A 16,594-nucleotide genomic window follows, 5' to 3' on the forward strand; every position below is an offset into this window, starting at 1 on the left:
AGTGCAGGGATTAATAAAAAAAATTGTCAGATTGGTCTTTGATCATATTTGCTATGATTAGGCAATTAGAGTAAGTGTTTAAGGCTTATGGCCACACCAGCTTGAGAATGACCAGTCTCATCTGACCTTGGAAGCGAAACAAGTTTGGGCCTGGATAGTACTGAGGTGGGACCCTATCTAGGAATACCAGGTGCTGTAAGCTTTTCTTGCATCACTTTAATTTACTTTCAAGCTGACATGCTCAAATGTGAAGTGCAGTGATTAATAAAAAAAACTATCTGTTAGCACCTGGGAATAGCAGATGCTGTAAGTTTTTGTTGCATCACTTTAATTTAATCTGCAACTGACATGCTTGTATGTGAAGTGTACAGATTAAATAGAAATCTTTTAGTACCAGGGAATAGCAGGTGCTGTAAGATTTTATTGCATCCCTTTAATTTATGTTCAAGCTATCATGTTCATTATTGAAGTGCAGTGAATAATTAAATCAAAATATCTGCTAGCACCTGGGAATAGCAGATGCTGTAAGTTTTTGTTGCATCACTTTAATTTAATCTGCAACTGACATGCTTTTATGTGAAGTGTACAGATTAAATAGAAATATTTTAGTACCAGGGAATAGCAGGTGCTGTAAGATTTTATTGCATCCCTTTTATTTATGTTCAAGCTATCATGTTCATTATTGAAGTGCAGTGAATAATTAAATCAAAATATCTGCTAGCACCTGGGAATAGCAGATGCTGTAAGTTTTTATTGCATCACTTTAATTTACTCTCCAACTGACATGCTTGAATGTGAAGTGCAGTGATTAATAAAAAAACTGTCTGTTAGTGCCTCCGTATACCAGATGTTGTAAGCTTTTATTGCATCATTTAATTTACTTTCAAGATAACATTCTAGAATGTCAAGTGCAGGGATTAATAAAAAAATTGTCAGATTGGTCTTTGATCATATTTGCTATGATTAGGCAATTAGAGTAAGTGTTTAAGGCTTACGGCCACACCAGCTTGAGAACGACCAGTCTCTTCTGACCTTGGAAGCGAAACAAGTTTGGGCCTGGATAGTACTGAGGTGGGACCCTATCTAGGAATACCAGGTGCTGTAAGCTTTTCTTGCATCACTTTAATTTACTTTCAAGATGACATGCTCAAATGTGAAGTGCAGTGATTAATAAAAAAAACTATCTGTTAGCACCTGGGAATAGCAGATGCTGTAAGTTTTTTTTGCATCACTTTCATTTACTCTCCAACTCACATGCCTGAATGTGAAGTGCAGTGATTCATCAAAAAACTATCTGTTAGCAGTTTGGACTACGAGATGCTGTAAGCTTCTCTTGCATCACTTTAATTTACTTTCAAGATGACATGCTAGGATGTGAAGTGCAGTGATTAATTAAAAAAAAACTATCTGTTAGCACCTGGGAATAGCAAATGCTGTAAGTTTTAGTTGCATCACTTTAATTTAATCTGCAACTGACATGCTTGTATGTGAAGTGTACAGATTAAATAGAAATCTTTTAGTACCAGGGAATAGCAGGTGCTGTAAGATTTTATTGCATACCTTTAATTTATGTTCAAGCTATCATGTTCATTATTGAAGTGCAGTGAATAATTAAATCAAACTATCTGCTAGCACCTGGGAATAGCAGATGCTGTAAGTTTTTATTGCATCACTTTAATTTACTCTCCAACTGACATGCTTGAATGTGAAGTGCAGTGATTAATAAAAAAACTGTCTGTTAGTGCCTCCGTATACCAGATGTTGTAAGCTTTATTGCATCATTTAATTTACTTTCAAGATAACATTCTAGAATGTCAAGTGCAGGGATTAATAAAAAAAATTGTCAGATTGGTCTTTGATCATATTTGCTATGATTAGGCAATTAGAGTAAGTGTTTAAGGTTTACGGCCACACCAGCTTGAGAACGACCAGTCTCATCTGACCTTGGAAGCGAAACAAGTTTGGGCCTGGATAGTACTGAGGTGGGACCCTATCTAGGAATACCAGGTGCTGTAAGCTTTTCTTGCATCACTTTAATTTACTTTCAAGATGACATGCTCAAATGTGAAGTGCAGTGATTAATAAAAAAAACTATCTGTTAGCACCTGGGAATAGCAGATGCTGTAAGTTTTTGTTGCATCACTTTAATTTAATCTGCAACTGACATGCTTGTATGTGAAGTGTACAGATTAAATAGAAATCTTTTAGTACCAGGGAATAGCAGGTGCTGTAAGATTTTATTGCATCCCTTTAATTTATGTTCAAGCTATCATGTTCAAATTTGAAGTACAGTGAATAATTAAATCAAACTATCTGTTAGCACCTGGGAATAGCAGATGCTGTAAGTTTTTGTTGCATCACTTTAATTTAATCTGCAACTGACATGCTTGTATGTGAAGTGTACAGATTAAATAGAAATCTTTTAGTACCAGGGAATAGCAGGTGCTGTAAGATTTTATTGCATCCCTTTAATTTATGTTCAAGCTATCATGTTCAAATTTGAAGTGCAGTGAATAATTAAATCAAACTATCTGCTAGCACCTGGGAATAGCAGATGTGCTGTATGTTTTTATTGCATCACTTTAATTTACTCTCCAACTGACATGCTTGAATGTGAAGTGCAGTGATTAATAAAAAAACTGTCTGTTAGTGCCGCCGTATACCAGATGTTGTAAGCTTTTATTGCATCATTTAATTAACTTTCAAGATAACATTCTAGAATGTCAAGTGCAGGGATTAATAAAAAAAATTGTCAGATTGGTCTTTGATCATATTTGCTATGATTAGGCAATTAGAGTAAGTGTTTAAGGCTTACGGCCACACCAGCTTGAGAACGACCAGTCTCATCTGACCTTGGAAGTGAAACAAGTTTGGGACTGGATAGTACTGAGGTGGGACCCTATCTAGGAATACCAGGTGCTGTAAGCTTTTCTTGCATCACTTTAATTTACTTTCAAGCTGACATGCTCAAATGTGAAGTGCAGTGATTAATAAAAAAAACTATCTGTTAGCACCTGGGAATAGCAGATGTTGTAAGTTTTTTTTGCATCACTTTCATTTACTCTCCAACTCACATGCCTGAATGTGAAGTGCAGTGATTCATCAAAAAACTATCTGTTAGCACCTTGGACTACGAGATGCTGTAAGCTTCTCTTGCATCACTTTAATTTACTTTCAAGATGACATGTTAGGATGTGAAGTGCAGTAATTAATTAAAAAAAACTATCTGTTAGCACCTGGGAATAGCAGATGCTGTAAGTTTTTGTTGCATCACTTTAATTTAATCTGCAACTGACATGCTTGTATGTGAAGTGTACAGATTAAATAGAAATCTTTTAGTACCAGGGAATAGCAGGTGCTGTAAGATTTTATTGCATCCCTTTAATTTATGTTCAAGCTATCATGTTCAAATTTGAAGTACAGTGAATAATTAAATCAAACTATCTGTTAGCACCTGGGAATAGCAGATGCTGTAAGTTTTTGTTGCATCACTTTAATTTAATCTGCAACTGACATGCTTGTATGTGAAGTGTACAGATTAAATAGAAATCTTTTAGTACCAGGGAATAGCAGGTGCTGTAAGATTTTATTGCATCCCTTTAATTTATGTTCAAGCTATCATGTTCAAATTTGAAGTGCAGTGAATAATTAACTCAAACTATCTGTTAGCACCTGGGAATAGCAGATGCTGTAAGTTTTTTCTGCATCACTTTCATTTACTCTCCAACTCACATGCCTGTATGTGAAGTGCAGTGATTCATCAAAAAACTGTCTGTTAGTGCCTCCGTATACCAGATGTTGTAAGCTTTTATTGAATCATTTAATTTACTTTCAAGATAACATTCTAGAATGTCAAGTGCAGGGATTAATAAAAAAAATTGTCAGATTGGTCTTTGATCATATTTGCTATGATTAGGCAATTAGAGTAAGTGTTTAAGGCTTACGGCCACACCAGCTTGAGAACGACCAGTCTCATCTGACCTTGGAAGCGAAACAAGTTTGGGCCTAGATAGTACTGAGGTGGGACCCTATCTAGGAATACCAGGTGCTGTAAGCTTTTCTTGCATCACTTTAATTTACTTTCAAGCTGACATGCTCAAATGTGAAGTGCAGTGATTAATAAAAAAAACTATCTGTTAGCACCTGGGAATAGCAGATGTTGTAAGTTTTTTTTGCATCACTTTCATTTACTCTCCAACTCACATGCCTGAATGTGAAGTGCAGTGATTCATCAAAAAACTATCTGTTAGCACCTTGGACTACGAGATGCTGTAAGCTTCTCTTGCATCACTTTAATTTACTTTCAAGATGACATGTTAGGATGTGAAGTGCAGTAATTAATTAAAAAAAACTATCTGTTAGCACCTGGGAATAGCAGATGCTGTAAGTTTTTGTTGCATCACTTTAATTTAATCTGCAACTGACATGCTTGTATGTGAAGTGTACAGATTAAATAGAAATCTTTTAGTACCAGGGAATAGCAGGTGCTGTAAGATTTTATTGCATCCCTTTAATTTATGTTCAAGCTATCATGTTCAAATTTGAAGTACAGTGAATAATTAAATCAAACTATCTGTTAGCACCTGGGAATAGCAGATGCTGTAAGTTTTTGTTGCATCACTTTAATTTAATCTGCAACTGACATGCTTGTATGTGAAGTGTACAGATTAAATAGAAATCTTTTAGTACCAGGGAATAGCAGGTGCTGTAAGATTTTATTGCATCCCTTTAATTTATGTTCAAGCTATCATGTTCAAATTTGAAGTGCAGTGAATAATTAAATCAAAATATCTGCTAGCACCTGGGAATAGCAGATGCTGTAAGTTTTTATTGCATCACTTTAATTTACTCTGAATGTGAAGTGCAGTGATTAATAAAAAAACTGTCTGTTAGTGCCTCCGTATACCAGATGTTGTAAGCTTTTATTGAATCATTTAATTTACTTTCAAGATAACATTCTAGAATGTCAAGTGCAGGGATTAATAAAAAAAATTGTCAGATTGGTCTTTGATCATATTTGCTATGATTAGGCAATTAGAGTAAGTGTTTAAGGCTTACGGCCACACCAGCTTGAGAACGACCAGTCTCATCTGACCTTGGAAGCGAAACAAGTTTGGGCCTAGATAGTACTGAGGTGGGACCCTATCTAGGAATACCAGGTGCTGTAAGCTTTTCTTGCATCACTTTAATTTACTTTCAAGCTGACATGCTCAAATGTGAAGTGCAGTGATTAATAAAAAAAACTATCTGTTAGCACCTGGGAATAGCAGATGTTGTAAGTTTTTTTTGCATCACTTTCATTTACTCTCCAACTCACATGCCTGAATGTGAAGTGCAGTGATTCATCAAAAAACTATCTGTTAGCACCTTGGACTACGAGATGCTGTAAGCTTCTCTTGCATCACTTTAATTTACTTTCAAGATGACATGTTAGGATGTGAAGTGCAGTAATTAATTAAAAAAAACTATCTGTTAGCACCTGGGAATAGCAGATGCTGTAAGTTTTTGTTGCATCACTTTAATTTAATCTGCAACTGACATGCTTGTATGTGAAGTGTACAGATTAAATAGAAATCTTTTAGTACCAGGGAATAGCAGGTGCTGTAAGATTTTATTGCATCCCTTTAATTTATGTTCAAGCTATCATGTTCAAATTTGAAGTACAGTGAATAATTAAATCAAACTATCTGTTAGCACCTGGGAATAGCAGATGCTGTAAGTTTTTGTTGCATCACTTTAATTTAATCTGCAACTGACATGCTTGTATGTGAAGTGTACAGATTAAATAGAAATCTTTTAGTACCAGGGAATAGCAGGTGCTGTAAGATTTTATTGCATCCCTTTAATTTATGTTCAAGCTATCATGTTCAAATTTGAAGTGCAGTGAATAATTAAATCAAAATATCTGCTAGCACCTGGGAATAGCAGATGCTGTAAGTTTTTATTGCATCACTTTAATTTACTCTCCAACTGACATGCTTGAATGTGAAGTGCAGTGATTAATAAAAAAACTGTCTGTTAGTGCCGCCGTATACCAGATGTTGTAAGCTTTTATTGCATCATTTAATTAACTTTCAAGATAACATTCTAGAATGTCAAGTGCAGGGATTAATAAAAAAAATTGTCAGATTGGTCTTTGATCATATTTGCTATGATTAGGCAATTAGAGTAAGTGTTTAAGGCTTACGGCCACACCAGCTTGAGAACGACCAGTCTCATCTGACCTTGGAAGTGAAACAAGTTTGGGACTGGATAGTACTGAGGTGGGACCCTATCTAGGAATACCAGGTGCTGTAAGCTTTTCTTGCATCACTTTAATTTACTTTCAAGCTGACATGCTCAAATGTGAAGTGCAGTGATTAATAAAAAAAACTATCTGTTAGCACCTGGGAATAGCAGATGTTGTAAGTTTTTTTTGCATCACTTTCATTTACTCTCCAACTCACATGCCTGAATGTGAAGTGCAGTGATTCATCAAAAAACTATCTGTTAGCACCTTGGAATACGAGATGCTGTAAGCTTCTCTTGCATCACTTTAATTTACTTTCAAGATGACATGTTAGGATGTGAAGTGCAGTAATTAATTAAAAAAAACTATCTGTTAGCACCTGGGAATAGCAGATGCTGTAAGTTTTTGTTGCATCACTTTAATTTAATCTGCAACTGACATGCTTGTATGTGAAGTGTACAGATTAAATAGAAATCTTTTAGTACCAGGGAATAGCAGGTGCTGTAAGATTTTATTGCATCCCTTTAATTTATGTTCAAGCTATCATGTTCAAATTTGAAGTACAGTGAATAATTAAATCAAACTATCTGTTAGCACCTGGGAATAGCAGATGCTGTAAGTTTTTGTTGCATCACTTTAATTTAATCTGCAACTGACATGCTTGTATGTGAAGTGTACAGATTAAATAGAAATCTTTTAGTACCAGGGAATAGCAGGTGCTGTAAGATTTTATTGCATCCCTTTAATTTATGTTCAAGCTATCATGTTCAAATTTGAAGTGCAGTGAATAATTAAATCAAAATATCTGCTAGCACCTGGGAATAGCAGATGCTGTAAGTTTTTATTGCATCACTTTAATTTACTCTCCAACTGACATGCTTGAATGTGAAGTGCAGTGATTAATAAAAAAACTGTCTGTTAGTGCCTCCGTATACCAGATGTTGTAAGCTTTTATTGCATCATTTAATTTACTTTCAAGATAACATTCTAGAATGTCAAGTGCAGGGATTAATAAAAAAAATTGTCAGATTGGTCTTTGATCATATTTGCTATGATTAGGCAATTAGAGTAAGTGTTTAAGGCTTACGGCCACACCAGCTTGAGAACGACCAGTCTCATCTGACCTTGGAAGCGAAACAAGTTTGGGCCTGGATAGTACTGAGGTGGGACCCTATCTAGGAATACCAGGTGCTGTAAGCTTTTCTTGCATCACTTTAATTTACTTTCAAGCTGACATGCTCAAATGTGAAGTGCAGTGATTAATAAAAAAAACTATCTGTTAGCACCTGGGAATAGCAGATGTTGTAAGTTTTTTTTGCATCACTTTAATTTAATCTGCAACTGACATGCTTGTATGTGAAGTGTACAGATTAAATAGAAATCTTTTAGTACCAGGGAATAGCAGGTGCTGTAAGATTTTATTGCATCCCTTTAATTTATGTTCAAGCTATCATGTTCAAATTTGAAGTACAGTGAATAATTAAATGAAACTATCTGTTAGCACCTGGGAATAGCAGATGCTGTAAGTTTTTGTTGCATCACTTTAATTTAATCTGCAACTGACATGCTTGTATGTGAAGTGTACAGATTAAATAGAAATCTTTTAGTACCAGGGAATAGTAGGTGCTGTAAGATTTTATTGCATCCCATTAATTTATTTTCAAGCTATCATGTTCAAATTTGAAGTGCAGTGAATAATTAAATCAAACTATCTGGTAGCACCTGGGAATAGCAGATGCTGTAAGTTTTTATTGCATTACTTTAATTTACTCTCCAACTGACATGCTTAAATGTGAAGTGCAGTGATTAATAAAAAAACTGTCTGTTAGTGCCTCCGTATACCAGATGTTGTAAGCTTTTATTGAATCATTTAATTTACTTTCAAGATAACATTCTAGAATGTCAAGTGCAGGGATTAATAAAAAAAAATTGTCAGATTGGTCTTTGATCATATTTGCTATGATTAGGCAATTAGAGTAAGTGTTTAAGGCTTACGGCCACACCAGCTTGAGAACGACCAGTCTCATCTGACCTTGGAAGCGAAACAAGTTTGGGCCTAGATAGTACTGAGGTGGGACCCTATCTAGGAATACCAGGTGCTGTAAGCTTTTCTTGCATCACTTTAATTTACTTTCAAGCTGACATGCTCAAATGTGAAGTGCAGTGATTAATAAAAAAAACTATCTGTTAGCACCTGGGAATAGCAGATGTTGTAAGTTTTTTTAGCATCACTTTCATTTACTCTCCAACTCACATGCCTGAATGTGAAGTGCAGTGATTCATCAAAAAACTATCTGTTAGCACCTTGGACTACGAGATGCTGTAAGCTTCTCTTGCATCGCTTTAATTTACTTTCAAGATGACATGTTAGGATGTGAAGTGCAGTAATTAATTAACAAAAACTATCTGTTAGCACCTGGGAATAGCAGATGCTGTAAGTTTTTGTTGCATCACTTTAATTTAATCTGCAACTGACATGCTTGTATGTGAAGTGTACAGATTAAATAGAAATCTTTTAGTACCAGGGAATAGCAGGTGCTGTAAGATTTTATTGCATCCCTTTAATTTATGTTCAAGCTATCATGTTCAAATTTGAAGTACAGTGAATAATTAAATCAAACTATCTGTTAGCACCTGGGAATAGCAGATGCTGTAAGTTTTTGTTGCATCACTTTAATTTAATCTGCAACTGACATGCTTGTATGTGAAGTGTACAGATTAAATAGAAATCTTTTAGTACCAGGGAATAGCAGGTGCTGTAAGATTTTATTGCATCCCTTTAATTTATGTTCAAGCTATCATGTTCAAATTTGAAGTGCAGTGAATAATTAAATCAAACTATCTGCTAGCACCTGGGAATAGCAGATGTGCTGTAAGTTTTTATTGCATCACTTTAATTTACTCTCCAACTGACATGCTTGAATGTGAAGTGCAGTGATTAATAAAAAAACTGTCTGTTAGTGCCGCCGTATACCAGATGTTGTAAGCTTTTATTGCATCATTTAATTAACTTTCAAGATAACATTCTAGAATGTCAAGTGCAGGGATTAATAAAAAAAATTGTCAGATTGGTCTTTGATCATATTTGCTATGATTAGGCAATTAGAGTAAGTGTTTAAGGCTTACGGCCACACCAGCTTGAGAACGACCAGTCTCATCTGACCTTGGAAGCGAAACAAGTTTGGGCCTGGATAGTACTGAGGTGGGACCCTATCTAGGAATACCAGGTGCTGTAAGCTTTTCTTGCATCACTTTAATTTACTTTCAAGCTGACATGCTCAAATGTGAAGTGCAGTGATTAATAAAAAAAAACTATCTGTTAGCACATGGGAATAGCAGATGCTGTAAGTTTTTTTTGCATCACTTTCATTTACTCTCCAACTCACATGCCTGAATGTGAAGTGCAGTGATTCATCAAAAAACTCTCTGTTAGCACCTTGGACTACGAGATGCTGTAAGCTTCTCTTGCATCACTTTAATTTACTTTCAAGATGACATGTTAGGATGTGAAGTGCAGTAATTAATTAAAAAAAATTTCTGTTAGCACCTGGGAATAGCAGATGCTGTAAGTTTTTGTTGCATCACTTTAATTTAATCTGCAACTGACATGCTTGTATGTGAAGTGTACAGATTAAATAGAAATCTTTTAGTACCAGGGAATAGCAGGTGCTGTAAGATTTTATTGCATACCTTTAATTTATGTTCAAGCTATCATGTTCATTATTGAAGTGCAGTGAATAATTAAATCAAAATATCTGCTAGCACCTGGGAATAGCAGATGCTGTAAGTTTTTATTGCATCACTTTAATTTACTCTCCAACTGACATGCTTGAATGTGAAGTGCAGTGATTAATAAAAAAACTGTCTGTTAGTGACTCCGTATACCAGATGTTGTAAGCTTTTATTGCATCATTTAATTTACTTTCAAGATAACATTCTAGAATGTCAAGTGCAGGGATTAATAAAAAAAATTGTCAGATTGGTCTTTGATCATATTTGCTATGATTAGGCAATTAGAGTAAGTGTTTAAGGCTTACGGCCACACCAGCTTGAGAACGACCAGTCTCATCTGACCTTGGAAGCGAAACAAGTTTGGGCCTGGATAGTACTGAGGTGGGACCCTATCTAGGAACACCAGGTGCTGTAAGCTTTTCTTGCATCACTTTAATTTACTTTCAAGCTGACATGCTCAAATGTGAAGTGCAGTGATTAATAAAAAAAACTATCTGTTAGCACCTGGGAATAGCAGATGCTGTAAGTTTTTTTTGCATCACTTTAATTTAATCTGCAACTGACATGCTTGTATGTGAAGTGTACAGATTAAATAGAAATCTTTTAGTACCAGGGAATAGCAGGTGCTGTAAGATTTTATTGCATCCCTTTAATTTATGTTCAAGCTATCATGTTCAAATTTGAAGTACAGTGACTAATTAAATGAAACTATCTGTTAGCACCTGGGAATAGCAGATGCTGTAAGTTTTTGTTGCATCACTTTAATTTAATCTGCAACTGACATGCTTGTATGTGAAGTGTACAGATTAAATAGAAATCTTTTAGTACCAGGGAATAGTAGGTGCTGTAAGATTTTATTGCATCCCATTAATTTATTTTCAAGCTATCATGTTCAAATTTGAAGTGCAGTGAATAATTAAATCAAACTATCTGTTAGCACCTGGGAATAGCAGATGCTGTAAGTTTTTATTGCATTACTTTAATTTACTCTCCAACTGACATGCTTAAATGTGAAGTGCAGTGATTAATAAAAAAACTGTCTGTTAGTGCCTCCGTATACCAGATGTTGTAAGCTTTTATTGAATCATTTAATTTACTTTCAAGATAACATTCTAGAATGTCAAGTGCAGGGATTAATAAAAAAAATTGTCAGATTGGTCTTTGATCATATTTGCTATGATTAGGCAATTAGAGTAAGTGTTTAAGGCTTACGGCCACACCAGCTTGAGAACGACCAGTCTCATCTGACCTTGGAAGCGAAACAAGTTTGGGCCTAGATAGTACTGAGGTGGGACCCTATCTAGGAATACCAGGTGCTGTAAGCTTTTCTTGCATCACTTTAATTTACTTTCAAGCTGACATGCTCAAATGTGAAGTGCAGTGATTAATAAAAAAAACTATCTGTTAGCACCTGGGAATAGCAGATGTTGTAAGTTTTTTTAGCATCACTTTCATTTACTCTCCAACTCACATGCCTGAATGTGAAGTGCAGTGATTCATCAAAAAACTATCTGTTAGCACCTTGGACTACGAGATGCTGTAAGCTTCTCTTGCATCGCTTTAATTTACTTTCAAGATGACATGTTAGGATGTGAAGTGCAGTAATTAATTAACAAAAACTATCTGTTAGCACCTGGGAATAGCAGATGCTGTAAGTTTTTGTTGCATCACTTTAATTTAATCTGCAACTGACATGCTTGTATGTGAAGTGTACAGATTAAATAGAAATCTTTTAGTACCAGGGAATAGCAGGTGCTGTAAGATTTTATTGCATCCCTTTAATTTATGTTCAAGCTATCATGTTCAAATTTGAAGTACAGTGAATAATTAAATCAAACTATCTGTTAGCACCTGGGAATAGCAGATGCTGTAAGTTTTTGTTGCATCACTTTAATTTAATCTGCAACTGACATGCTTGTATGTGAAGTGTACAGATTAAATAGAAATCTTTTAGTACCAGGGAATAGCAGGTGCTGTAAGATTTTATTGCATCCCTTTAATTTATGTTCAAGCTATCATGTTCAAATTTGAAGTGCAGTGAATAATTAAATCAAACTATCTGCTAGCACCTGGGAATAGCAGATGTGCTGTAAGTTTTTATTGCATCACTTTAATTTACTCTCCAACTGACATGCTTGAATGTGAAGTGCAGTGATTAATAAAAAAACTGTCTGTTAGTGCCGCCGTATACCAGATGTTGTAAGCTTTTATTGCATCATTTAATTAACTTTCAAGATAACATTCTAGAATGTCAAGTGCAGGGATTAATAAAAAAAATTGTCAGATTGGTCTTTGATCATATTTGCTATGATTAGGCAATTAGAGTAAGTGTTTAAGGCTTACGGCCACACCAGCTTGAGAACGACCAGTCTCATCTGACCTTGGAAGTGAAACAAGTTTGGGACTGGATAGTACTGAGGTGGGACCCTATCTAGGAATACCAGGTGCTGTAAGCTTTTCTTGCATCACTTTAATTTACTTTCAAGCTGACATGCTCAAATGTGAAGTGCAGTGATTAATAAAAAAAACTATCTGTTAGCACCTGGGAATAGCAAATGCTGTAAGTTTTAGTTGCATCACTTTAATTTAATCTGCAACTGACATGCTTGTATGTGAAGTGTACAGATTAAATAGAAATCTTTTAGTGCCAGGGAATAGCAGGTGCTGTAAGATTTTATTGCATACCTTTAATTTATGTTCAAGCTATCATGTTCATTATTGAAGTGCAGTGAATAATTAAATCAAACTATCTGCTAGCACCTGGGAATAGCAGATGCTGTAAGTTTTTATTGCATCACTTTAATTTACTCTCCAACTGACATGCTTGAAAGTGAAGTGCAGTGATTAATAAAAAAACTGTCTGTTAGTGCCTCCGTATACCAGATGTTGTAAGCTTTATTGCATCATTTAATTTACTTTCAAGATAACATTCTAGAATGTCAAGTGCAGGGATTAATAAAAAAAATTGTCAGATTGGTCTTTGATCATATTTGCTATGATTAGGCAATTAGAGTAAGTGTTTAAGGTTTACGGCCACACCAGCTTGAGAACGACCAGTCTCATCTGACCTTGGAAGCGAAACAAGTTTGGGCCTGGATAGTACTGAGGTGGGACCCTATCTAGGAATACCAGGTGCTGTAAGCTTTTCTTGCATCACTTTAATTTACTTTCAAGATGACATGCTCAAATGTGAAGTGCAGTGATTAATAAAAAAAACTATCTGTTAGCACCTGGGAATAGCAGATGCTGTAAGTTTTTTTTGCATCACTTTCATTTACTCTCCAACTCACATGCCTGAATGTGAAGTGCAGTGATTCATCAAAAAACTATCTGTTAGCAGTTTGGACTACGAGATGCTGTAAGCTTCTCTTGCATCACTTTAATTTACTTTCAAGCTGACATGCTCAAATGTGAAGTGCAGTGATTAATAAAAAAAACTATCTGTTAGCACCTGGGAATAGCAGATGCTGTAAGTTTTTTTTGCATCACTTTAATTTAATCTGCAACTGACATGCTTGTATGTGAAGTGTACAGATTAAATAGAAATCTTTTAGTACCAGGGAATAGCAGGTGCTGTAAGATTTTATTGCATCCCTTTAATTTATGTTCAAGCTATCATGTTCAAATTTGAAGTACAGTGAATAATTAAATGAAACTATCTGTTAGCACCTGGGAATAGCAGATGCTGTAAGTTTTTGTTGCATCACTTTAATTTAATCTGCAACTGACATGCTTGTATGTGAAGTGTACAGATTAAATAGAAATCTTTTAGTACCAGGGAATAGTAGGTGCTGTAAGATTTTATTGCATCCCATTAATTTATTTTCAAGCTATCATGTTCAAATTTGAAGTGCAGTGAATAATTAAATCAAACTATCTGTTAGCACCTGGGAATAGCAGATGCTGTAAGTTTTTATTGCATTACTTTAATTTACTCTCCAACTGACATGCTTAAATGTGAAGTGCAGTGATTAATAAAAAAACTGTCTGTTAGTGCCTCCGTATACCAGATGTTGTAAGCTTTTATTGAATCATTTAATTTACTTTCAAGATAACATTCTAGAATGTCAAGTGCAGGGATTAATAAAAAAAATTGTCAGATTGGTCTTTGATCATATTTGCTATGATTAGGCAATTAGAGTAAGTGTTTAAGGCTTACGGCCACACCAGCTTGAGAACGACCAGTCTCATCTGACCTTGGAAGCGAAACAAGTTTGGGCCTAGATAGTACTGAGGTGGGACCCTATCTAGGAATACCAGGTGCTGTAAGCTTTTCTTGCATCACTTTAATTTACTTTCAAGCTGACATGCTCAAATGTGAAGTGCAGTGATTAATAAAAAAAACTATCTGTTAGCACCTGGGAATAGCAGATGCTGTAAGTTTTTTCTGCATCACTTTAATTTAATCTGCAACTGACATGCTTGTATGTGAAGTGTACAGATTAAATAGAAATCTTTTAGTACCAGGGAATAGCAGGTGCTGTAAGATTTTATTGCATCCCTTTAATTTATGTTCAAGCTATCATGTTCAAATTTGAAGTACAGTGAATAATTAAATGAAACTATCTGTTAGCACCTGGGAATAGCAGATGCTGTAAGTTTTTGTTGCATCACTTTAATTTAATCTGCAACTGACATGCTTGTATGTGAAGTGTACAGATTAAATAGAAATCTTTTAGTACCAGGGAATAGTAGGTGCTGTAAGATTTTATTGCATCCCATTAATTTATTTTCAAGCTATCATGTTCAAATTTGAAGTGCAGTGAATAATTAAATCAAACTATCTGTTAGCACCTGGGAATAGCAGATGCTGTAAGTTTTTATTGCATTACTTTAATTTACTCTCCAACTGACATGCTTAAATGTGAAGTGCAGTGATTAATAAAAAAACTGTCTGTTAGTGCCTCCGTATACCAGATGTTGTAAGCTTTTATTGAATCATTTAATTTACTTTCAAGATAACATTCTAGAATGTCAAGTGCAGGGATTAATAAAAAAAATTGTCAGATTGGTCTTTGATCATATTTGCTATGATTAGGCAATTAGAGTAAGTGTTTAAGGCTTACGGCCACACCAGCTTGAGAACGACCAGTCTCATCTGACCTTGGAAGCGAAACAAGTTTGGGCCTAGATAGTACTGAGGTGGGACCCTATCTAGGAATACCAGGTGCTGTAAGCTTTTCTTGCATCACTTTAATTTACTTTCAAGCTGACATGCTCAAATGTGAAGTGCAGTGATTAATAAAAAAAACTATCTGTTAGCACCTGGGAATAGCAGATGTTGTAAGTTTTTTTAGCATCACTTTCATTTACTCTCCAACTCACATGCCTGAATGTGAAGTGCAGTGATTCATCAAAAAACTATCTGTTAGCACCTTGGACTACGAGATGCTGTAAGCTTCTCTTGCATCGCTTTAATTTACTTTCAAGATGACATGTTAGGATGTGAAGTGCAGTAATTAATTAACAAAAACTATCTGTTAGCACCTGGGAATAGCAGATGCTGTAAGTTTTTGTTGCATCACTTTAATTTAATCTGCAACTGACATGCTTGTATGTGAAGTGTACAGATTAAATAGAAATCTTTTAGTACCAGGGAATAGCAGGTGCTGTAAGATTTTATTGCATCCCTTTAATTTATGTTCAAGCTATCATGTTCAAATTTGAAGTACAGTGAATAATTAAATCAAACTATCTGTTAGCACCTGGGAATAGCAGATGCTGTAAGTTTTTGTTGCATCACTTTAATTTAATCTGCAACTGACATGCTTGTATGTGAAGTGTAAAGATTAAATAGAAATCTTTTAGTACCAGGGAATAGCAGGTGCTGTAAGATTTTATTGCATCCCTTTAATTTATGTTCAAGCTATCATGTTCAAATTTGAAGTGCAGTGAATAATTAAATCAAACTATCTGCTAGCACCTGGGAATAGCAGATGTGCTGTAAGTTTTTATTGCATCACTTTAATTTACTCTCCAACTGACATGCTTGAATGTGAAGTGCAGTGATTAATAAAAAAACTGTCTGTTAGTGCCGCCGTATACCAGATGTTGTAAGCTTTTATTGCATCATTTAATTAACTTTCAAGATAACATTCTAGAATGTCAAGTGCAGGGATTAATAAAAAAAATTGTCAGATTGGTCTTTGATCATATTTGCTATGATTAGGCAATTAGAGTAAGTGTTTAAGGCTTACGGCCACACCAGCTTGAGAACGACCAGTCTCATCTGACCTTGGAAGTGAAACAAGTTTGGGACTGGATAGTACTGAGGTGGGACCCTATCTAGGAATACCAGGTGCTGTAAGCTTTTCTTGCATCACTTTAATTTACTTTCAAGCTGACATGCTCAAATGTGAAGTGCAGTGATTAATAAAAAAAACTATCTGTTAGCACCTGGGAATAGCAAATGCTGTAAGTTTTAGTTGCATCACTTTAATTTAATCTGCAACTGACATGCTTGTATGTGAAGTGTACAGATTAAATAGAAATCTTTTAGTACCAGGGAATAGCAGGTGCTGTAAGATTTTATTGCATACCTTTAATTTATGTTCAAGCTATCATGTTCATTATTGAAGTGCAGTGAATAATTAAATCAAACTATCTGCTAGCACCTGGGAATAGCAGATGCTG

At 35.1% G+C, this 16,594-nt stretch overlaps 17 pseudogenes; all 17 read left to right on the top strand.

The window, feature by feature from the left end:
• The first annotated feature begins 83 nt into the window (after nucleotides 1-83).
• LOC145644696 (5S ribosomal RNA) lies at nucleotides 84-202 on the top strand (annotated as a pseudogene).
• A 787-nt stretch (nucleotides 203-989) lies between these two features.
• LOC145644568 (5S ribosomal RNA) lies at nucleotides 990-1,108 on the top strand (annotated as a pseudogene).
• Nucleotides 1,109-1,900: 792 nt separating this feature from the next.
• On the top strand, nucleotides 1,901-2,019 carry LOC145644109 (5S ribosomal RNA; annotated as a pseudogene).
• Nucleotides 2,020-2,809: 790 nt separating this feature from the next.
• LOC145644874 (5S ribosomal RNA) lies at nucleotides 2,810-2,928 on the top strand (annotated as a pseudogene).
• Nucleotides 2,929-3,938: 1,010 nt separating this feature from the next.
• LOC145644751 (5S ribosomal RNA) lies at nucleotides 3,939-4,057 on the top strand (annotated as a pseudogene).
• Nucleotides 4,058-5,052: 995 nt separating this feature from the next.
• LOC145644752 (5S ribosomal RNA) lies at nucleotides 5,053-5,171 on the top strand (annotated as a pseudogene).
• Nucleotides 5,172-6,181: 1,010 nt separating this feature from the next.
• LOC145644875 (5S ribosomal RNA) lies at nucleotides 6,182-6,300 on the top strand (annotated as a pseudogene).
• Nucleotides 6,301-7,310: 1,010 nt separating this feature from the next.
• LOC145643693 (5S ribosomal RNA) lies at nucleotides 7,311-7,429 on the top strand (annotated as a pseudogene).
• A 789-nt stretch (nucleotides 7,430-8,218) lies between these two features.
• LOC145644754 (5S ribosomal RNA) lies at nucleotides 8,219-8,337 on the top strand (annotated as a pseudogene).
• A 1,012-nt stretch (nucleotides 8,338-9,349) lies between these two features.
• LOC145643694 (5S ribosomal RNA) lies at nucleotides 9,350-9,468 on the top strand (annotated as a pseudogene).
• Nucleotides 9,469-10,260: 792 nt separating this feature from the next.
• Nucleotides 10,261-10,379, top strand: LOC145643910 (5S ribosomal RNA; annotated as a pseudogene).
• Nucleotides 10,380-11,167: 788 nt separating this feature from the next.
• On the top strand, nucleotides 11,168-11,286 carry LOC145644755 (5S ribosomal RNA; annotated as a pseudogene).
• Nucleotides 11,287-12,298: 1,012 nt separating this feature from the next.
• LOC145644876 (5S ribosomal RNA) lies at nucleotides 12,299-12,417 on the top strand (annotated as a pseudogene).
• A 569-nt stretch (nucleotides 12,418-12,986) lies between these two features.
• LOC145644110 (5S ribosomal RNA) lies at nucleotides 12,987-13,105 on the top strand (annotated as a pseudogene).
• Nucleotides 13,106-14,114: 1,009 nt separating this feature from the next.
• Nucleotides 14,115-14,233, top strand: LOC145644756 (5S ribosomal RNA; annotated as a pseudogene).
• Nucleotides 14,234-15,021: 788 nt separating this feature from the next.
• Nucleotides 15,022-15,140, top strand: LOC145644757 (5S ribosomal RNA; annotated as a pseudogene).
• A 1,012-nt stretch (nucleotides 15,141-16,152) lies between these two features.
• Nucleotides 16,153-16,271, top strand: LOC145644877 (5S ribosomal RNA; annotated as a pseudogene).
• Nucleotides 16,272-16,594: the final 323 nt, after the last annotated feature.

The sequence above is a fragment of the Electrophorus electricus genome, chromosome 13, assembly GCF_041902795.1.
Source record: "Electrophorus electricus isolate QZ-2024a chromosome 13, ASM4190279v1, whole genome shotgun sequence".
Taxonomy (NCBI): Eukaryota; Metazoa; Chordata; class Actinopteri; order Gymnotiformes; family Gymnotidae; genus Electrophorus; species Electrophorus electricus.